This window comes from Eubalaena glacialis, chromosome 13 (genome assembly GCF_028564815.1).
Source record: "Eubalaena glacialis isolate mEubGla1 chromosome 13, mEubGla1.1.hap2.+ XY, whole genome shotgun sequence".
Classification (NCBI taxonomy): Eukaryota; Metazoa; Chordata; class Mammalia; order Artiodactyla; family Balaenidae; genus Eubalaena; species Eubalaena glacialis.
Genome location: NC_083728.1, coordinates 60,585,916 through 60,592,248, shown reverse-complemented (window position 1 = coordinate 60,592,248; position 6,333 = coordinate 60,585,916).

Genomic DNA, 6,333 nt, shown 5'->3' with positions numbered 1-6,333 from the left:
TCATTTGGGAAGTACGTGATGGAAAATGGAATTCCACCTCAGATGTGCACCAGTAACAAAGGCAGAACTTTGAATCACTCCTAACCACACTTAATCACCAAGGTGCTATTGGCTAATGGCCTCACCTCTATCAGGTCTTTGCTCAGACCTCACTTTCTCAGGGAAGCATAGCCAGACCCACCATTAATTCTGCACCCCTGCTCTCCATTCCACTCTTTCCTTTTGAGCTTCCATGTATTAGCTTTCATCGTCCCATATAACCCATTCTTCTTCTTGTTCATTGTCTGTTTACCCTGCTAGAATATGAGCTCCACAAGGGCAGAGAACTAGCGTGTTTGCTGATGGATCTAACAAGAACACAAGAAATATTTGTTGAATGATGGAATAAATGAACTATGCCATCTGCCCTCTGGATCAGCTGTACTCCCAGAAGGAGGTAAGGGAATGTTTGTTGTTAGATGAAAGAGTTGTCTCACTGAGGAGGGAGGCTCCAGCCCTGGGCCCATATGTTTTGTTGTTGCTGTTACTGCTGTTGTTTCCAGAATCCCTCAGATCAGGCTGGAGGGCCTCTGGGCCTCCATCCAAGGTCAGAGGAACCATGTCTGCTTGTCAGAATGTCCCGAGTCCTGTGCTCTGTTCTGGCTCTGCCCCAGGAGCTGTGTCCCCCTATGGTCCTTCCATGCCTCACTCCCCCCACCTTCCATGGCCCCCTCCGTTAGTCCAGACCTTCCCTTTCTTAAGCACATGGCCAGGACTGGGTGAGTTCCCTTTCACACCTGATGGTGCCTCCTCCACCTGGCCATGACGTGGTAAATACCCCTCTGCCATTCTGCCACCTCATATACCCAATTAGGTGGGCTCTTGGTGGTGGGGGAAAGCTGGCTGTTTCCTTGACAGCTAATACCCAAGCTGACTGAAACAATTAGTTTGTCTATTTTAAAACTGAATTCCAACGCTTCCATGGCAACCAAAGTTATTAAAAGATGTAAATTAAAGTGTTGTGCAGGAAAGATGGCTTGGCATGGAAGGCACTTATTTTGGGGAAAGAACACAAAGAACCTCGAGCCAGGGGCATGCCCCTACCTGGACACACATCACAGTCAGCTGCAGGGAAGCAGCGCCAACGGCCCCACCTCACGCCCTTGGCTTCGGTTACTGCCTCTTATCGGAGACACCATGGTCTCTTACACGCCCGAGAAAGATGAGGGGCTTTGCACTTTCTGAAACCCCTTGTGCCAAGAGGGAAACCTGAGAGAGCAGGTGGGAGGGCTGACATTACTGTAGCACCTACTGCATACCTAATAATAATGAGAGTTGACACGCATTGAGTACTGAGTCCCCGGCATTGTGCTGAGGGATTTGTAGACATTCTCTCCCTGAAAGCTCCTAGCAGATGAGATTGCATCTCAGTTCATTCCCATTTCGCAGATGGGGAAACAGGCCCAGAGAGATGAAAGGACTAAAGCAGTCCCACAACCAGTAAGAGATAAAACTGGGATTAGAGCCCACATCTGTCTGATAATATTTTCTGAATTTGTGCCAGACAAAATGCTGGGGAGATGGATTATTCCACTTAATCTTCTTAATAAACCTAAATGGCAGTATGGTGTAGGATTAACAGCTCAGGCTCCCGAGTCAGAGGGATGTGGGTGCATATCAGTACCTCCACGTGTTAGTTCCGGGACCTCAGGCTGAGACAGCTAACTCTCACCACCCTAGTTTACTCGGCTGTAAGACGAGTGCTGTGTGGAGGTGAGGATGAAGTGATCTGGGGCAGGAGAGGCACCTTACCCAGTGTCTGACAAATAACAAGCATTACAAACGAACGCTCGTTGTATTATTATTATTCTCCTTGTAGACGAGGAAAAGAGGCTTAGAGAGGTAAAGGAACTTGCTCAGGGACATACGGCTGGAATCTGGAGCCAATCTCGTCCCCAAGCTTATGTTCTTTCCCCCACAAATGAGCAAATGACAGAGTTCGCTCAAGATCTATAGTTCGCCGTCTTTTCACGGTGAACCCGGACACCCAGAATCTCCAGTCAACATGCCCCCGTCTCATGTCCTGGGCTGCCTTGCTGCTTCTGAGAAAGTGGACAGGCAAAGAAGCAGCTGTACCTAGCAGCATGATAATTACATCGGGGACCAGATACTGGCTCCTTGCTCTCTGCCCGGTACTACGCTGGGCTGTGTCCTGGCTCTCTGCTCCCTGCCTACACAGAAATGGGTACAGTTCTTTAAAGTGAACGTTAGCACTTTGACACAGGCTGCTGCTTCAGTCTGGCCATCACTTGCTGATCTGTCGGGATTCAGTTTAAACATGAAGCCCTCTGAGAGGCTTCCCTAACTCGATGGGCAAGATCCCTCTAGGTTCTGCTCCCCATCAGCGGTGCTGGCTCTCAGCGAGTTGTCCCTGTGGGCCCGCCCCGCTATGAGGACATGCAGGGAACCTGTCTGCACCGTTTTCTCAGTGCCCAGAACGGTGTCTGCACAAAGTAGGTACTTAATAGAAATTTTTGGAATGAATGAATGAATGTATTGTGGCATTTTTTATTGAAGAGTGAGGATCAGCTTATTATTCAGCTAAATCTTGACCAACCTGGAGCCTCAGTTAACACTCCCAGCAAAGAGACATTCAGGGCCCAAAGGGGAGATGAAAGGACGCTCCCCTTAGCCTGGAAGAGTCATGAAGTTAGAACTCTCCGCCATGCCCAGTTTCTAGGCAAGGTTGTGTGTGGTGCAATCATTCATTCATTTTGTTTTCTATTAATTCCTTGTTTAATTCAACAAATATGTATTAAATATGTATTTACCAACAATGGGCTGAATGGTGGAGGCAGGAACACATGACATTGACCGTGGGGCTTATACTTTCAGGGAACAGCTGTGATGGAATAAAACAAGCTTGGAGCAGATAAATGAGTCAAATGGATATAAATTGTGAAGTCACATTTTTTTAAAGGCATCATATGTAAAATAATGGAAGGCACTTACTTTGGAGTGGAGATAGGGAAGGCACCTGGGAAAGGATGAGGAGAAGCTGACCAAGTGGAAGGCCAGTTAGCGGTCATTCCAGGCAGAGGCCCTGAGACAGGAAGAACTTGGTACCACAGAGGGTCTGAGAGGGTCAGTGAAACTGGGAGATGAGCAGTGTGGACTGGCCTGAGATGAGGCTGCTGAGGGGAGCAGGGGACCAGTCTTGGGAGACCTCTAGGTCCAGTAGGGGAGGGAGGGAGGGAGGGAGGGAGGGAGGGAGGGAGGGAGGGAGGGAGGGAGGGAGGGAGGGAGAGAGAGAGAGAGAGAGAGAGAGAGAGAGAGAGAGAGAGAGAGAGAGAGAGAGAGAGAGAGTGTGTGTGTGTGTGTGTGTGTGTTCTGTTGCTCAGAACACCAGAAATCTTAACCATCATTTTATTGGAGCTCATGTCACTAGCCACGTGTCCCTCCAACTTTGCAAAAAAACAGGGAAAAGGAACACAAGGTGGAAACCCACCCAAGGCCACCAGTATTGTGGCCTACAGGGCATCTGAAGAAGGGCATGGTTTAGGGTTGTTGCACTAACTGGGGCTGCTGTGGTGTGCGGGGCCAGGCACCAGCATTGAAACTGTGCTGCCAGCTATGGGGACTCCCACAAAACCAAGACTCTCTGAACAGGACCTCCTCTAAAGTCCTCTTAGGGCTCTAATTGTCCTTGAGGCCAAGGCCAGTTTTTAGCAGTATCTGAAGACATTTTTGGTTGTCACAACCAGACGAAAGGGGGTGCTACTGGCATCTAGCGGGGGGAGGCCAGGGATGCTGGTAAACACCCCACAGTGCACAGAACGCCCCACGACAGAATTATCTGGTCCCCAAAGTGAATAGCGCCAAGGTTGAGAAACCCTGGAATAAGGGACTGATTGGTCATACAAATGAACGAATGGATGGATGGTTTGAATAATGCATCTCTCCACTTAACAACTGAATGGTTTTTATTTGCACCAGGTGAGCAAATGTTAGTTGTTGTCAATTAAAACACCCCTGGGCACCTGATGCTCTACAGAAAAACGGAGCTCCCCACAATTCCAGGAGCATACGTGGAACCGAACATAACTCCTGACTCTGTTTCAGAACTCCTCTCCTGACTGGTTATAATCAATATTTTGTAAGCCTTACTCTGCCAGGCACTGGGCTAAGCACGTTATGTGTATTACTTTGTTTAATTCTCAAAAACATTCCTCCTCCCAGTTTTATACATGAGGAAAGAGAGATGCAGAGAGATGCAGAATTACCTCATCAAGGTAACACAGCTAATAAGTAGAAGAGAAGGGGCATGAACCCAGGCCTCTGGGTCCAAACTATGGGTGCGGAACTACCACCCAGGATTGCATCCGGTGGTGGTGCTGGGCAGAAGTGTGATGTTGTGATTCACAATAAATATGTATTTTGTTTTCATCTGCATTCCTGGTACTGAGCTCCTAAAACTCTTGGAATTTCCTGTGTTGAGAGCAATCAAGATGCCTTTTGTTATGTTAATTGTTATGTTAATTAGCGGCTTTTGGAAATCCCCTAGGTCACCTAAGGATGGGGGCTGGTTTCCAGTGGAACCAACCACGGGATTAGAGGCTTGGAACTTTCGGTCCTAACCCAGGCCTCCTGGGAGGAGAGAGGGGCCAGAGACTGAGTTCAATCACCAATAGCCAATGACCTAATCAATCACACCTATTTAAGGAAGCCTCCAGAAAAACTCAAAGGACAGGGTTTGGGGAGCTTCTAGGTTGGTGAACACATGAAATTTGGGGAGAGTGGTACCTGCAGGGGGCTCAGAAGCTCTGCACCCCCTTCCCACATACCTTGCCCTGTGTACCTGTTTCATCTGGCTGTTCTGAGTTATATCCTTTTATAATAAACTGGTAATCTAGTAAGTAAAATGTTGCTAAGTTCTGTGAGCCACTCCACCAAATTAATTGAACCCAAGGGAGGCTGTGTGGTCATTGGAACCTCTGACCTATAGCCAGTCAGACAGAAGCAAGGGCGGCAACATGTACCTGGGATTGGCATCTGAATTGGGGCAGGGAGGGGCAGTCTTGTACGGCTGAACCTTTCACCTGTGGGATCAGATGTTGTCTCCAGGTAGTTAACATCAGAATTCAGTTGAATTGTAGGACACCCAGCTGGTGTCAGAGAATGGTTTGCACCTCCCAATTGTTGGAGCAGAATCATAGGGTCACCCTCTCTGCTGGGGGACTCCCAGCAGGCACTGCTCACACATGCAGCAGAGCACTTTCCTCAATGATTATTCAAGCCCCACCCCGAGCAAGTGACCTGAGAGCCAGAACCACCGGGGTTCAGAGCAGAAGCCCCAGGACCCATCTGGGCACCTGGTACCAAGCAGATGTCTGTCAATGAGTGAATAAGGAAGAAAATCACTTCCTGCCTCCAAACTCCATGAGTAAGTATAATTTATTTCTCTAGTTTAGCTTCAAAGCAAATTTCTCCGAGAAACATTAGCACAGGGAAAATTCTGAAAGGGAGCATAGAGCAGAGAGCTCAAAGCAAGCCAGGATCTTTGGGGAACGTTAGCTACGTCCCAATCACTCTGCCCATTATGTTGAGGAGGGAAAGGAGTGTCTGAAATAGCAAGACACCTCTATTTGTGCACCCCTGACTCCATTCCTTGAGCGCAGGTTGCAAAAGTTCACATTTTTAGCTAACACTCTGTGTGATGCTTTTCTTAACTTTGTAAGTTGCTATTTTACTAGCAGCTTCCTTTTGGGGCATCAGATGGCAGATTGGATGATTTAAGGGGGAAAAAATGTGGTTGTATTTGAAGTATTTTTTTTTTTAATACCTCCGGGAGTCTAATGTGACATTCTGGGTAAGAACACAGCATCATGTGTATGCATATGACATCTCTCTTAATGATGTATGAAATCTCTTTATGGCGGCAAATCACCAATGGGGCAGAGAGGAGCCTGGCAGGAGACTCCATCAGCCTCGTAAACTGTGACTGCCACCCCTGCCTTAGGAGAAGTGGGAAAGGTTAAGAGATCTGGGGGCTTCTCCATTTGGAAAATGCTCATCCACAAGGGATCCAAAGAACATCTGGCCTCAGTGCCCAGACTTTAAAAAATAGAGCATCATTGACATACAGGCTCTCAAGGCAATGAATGGCTCACGAGTTTCCCCCACTGCTGGGCCCAAGTGGGACATTAGCTCCCCCAACAGAACCTCCAGCTATTTACAGGAGATTCTAACAGGACTCTAGAAGCACCAGAGCCTGGTGAAATGGGAGAAAGAACTTCTCCCCAAGCCAATGCCACACTTTGCCTTCCAGGCACCAAAGTCCTCTCACAGAGCCTC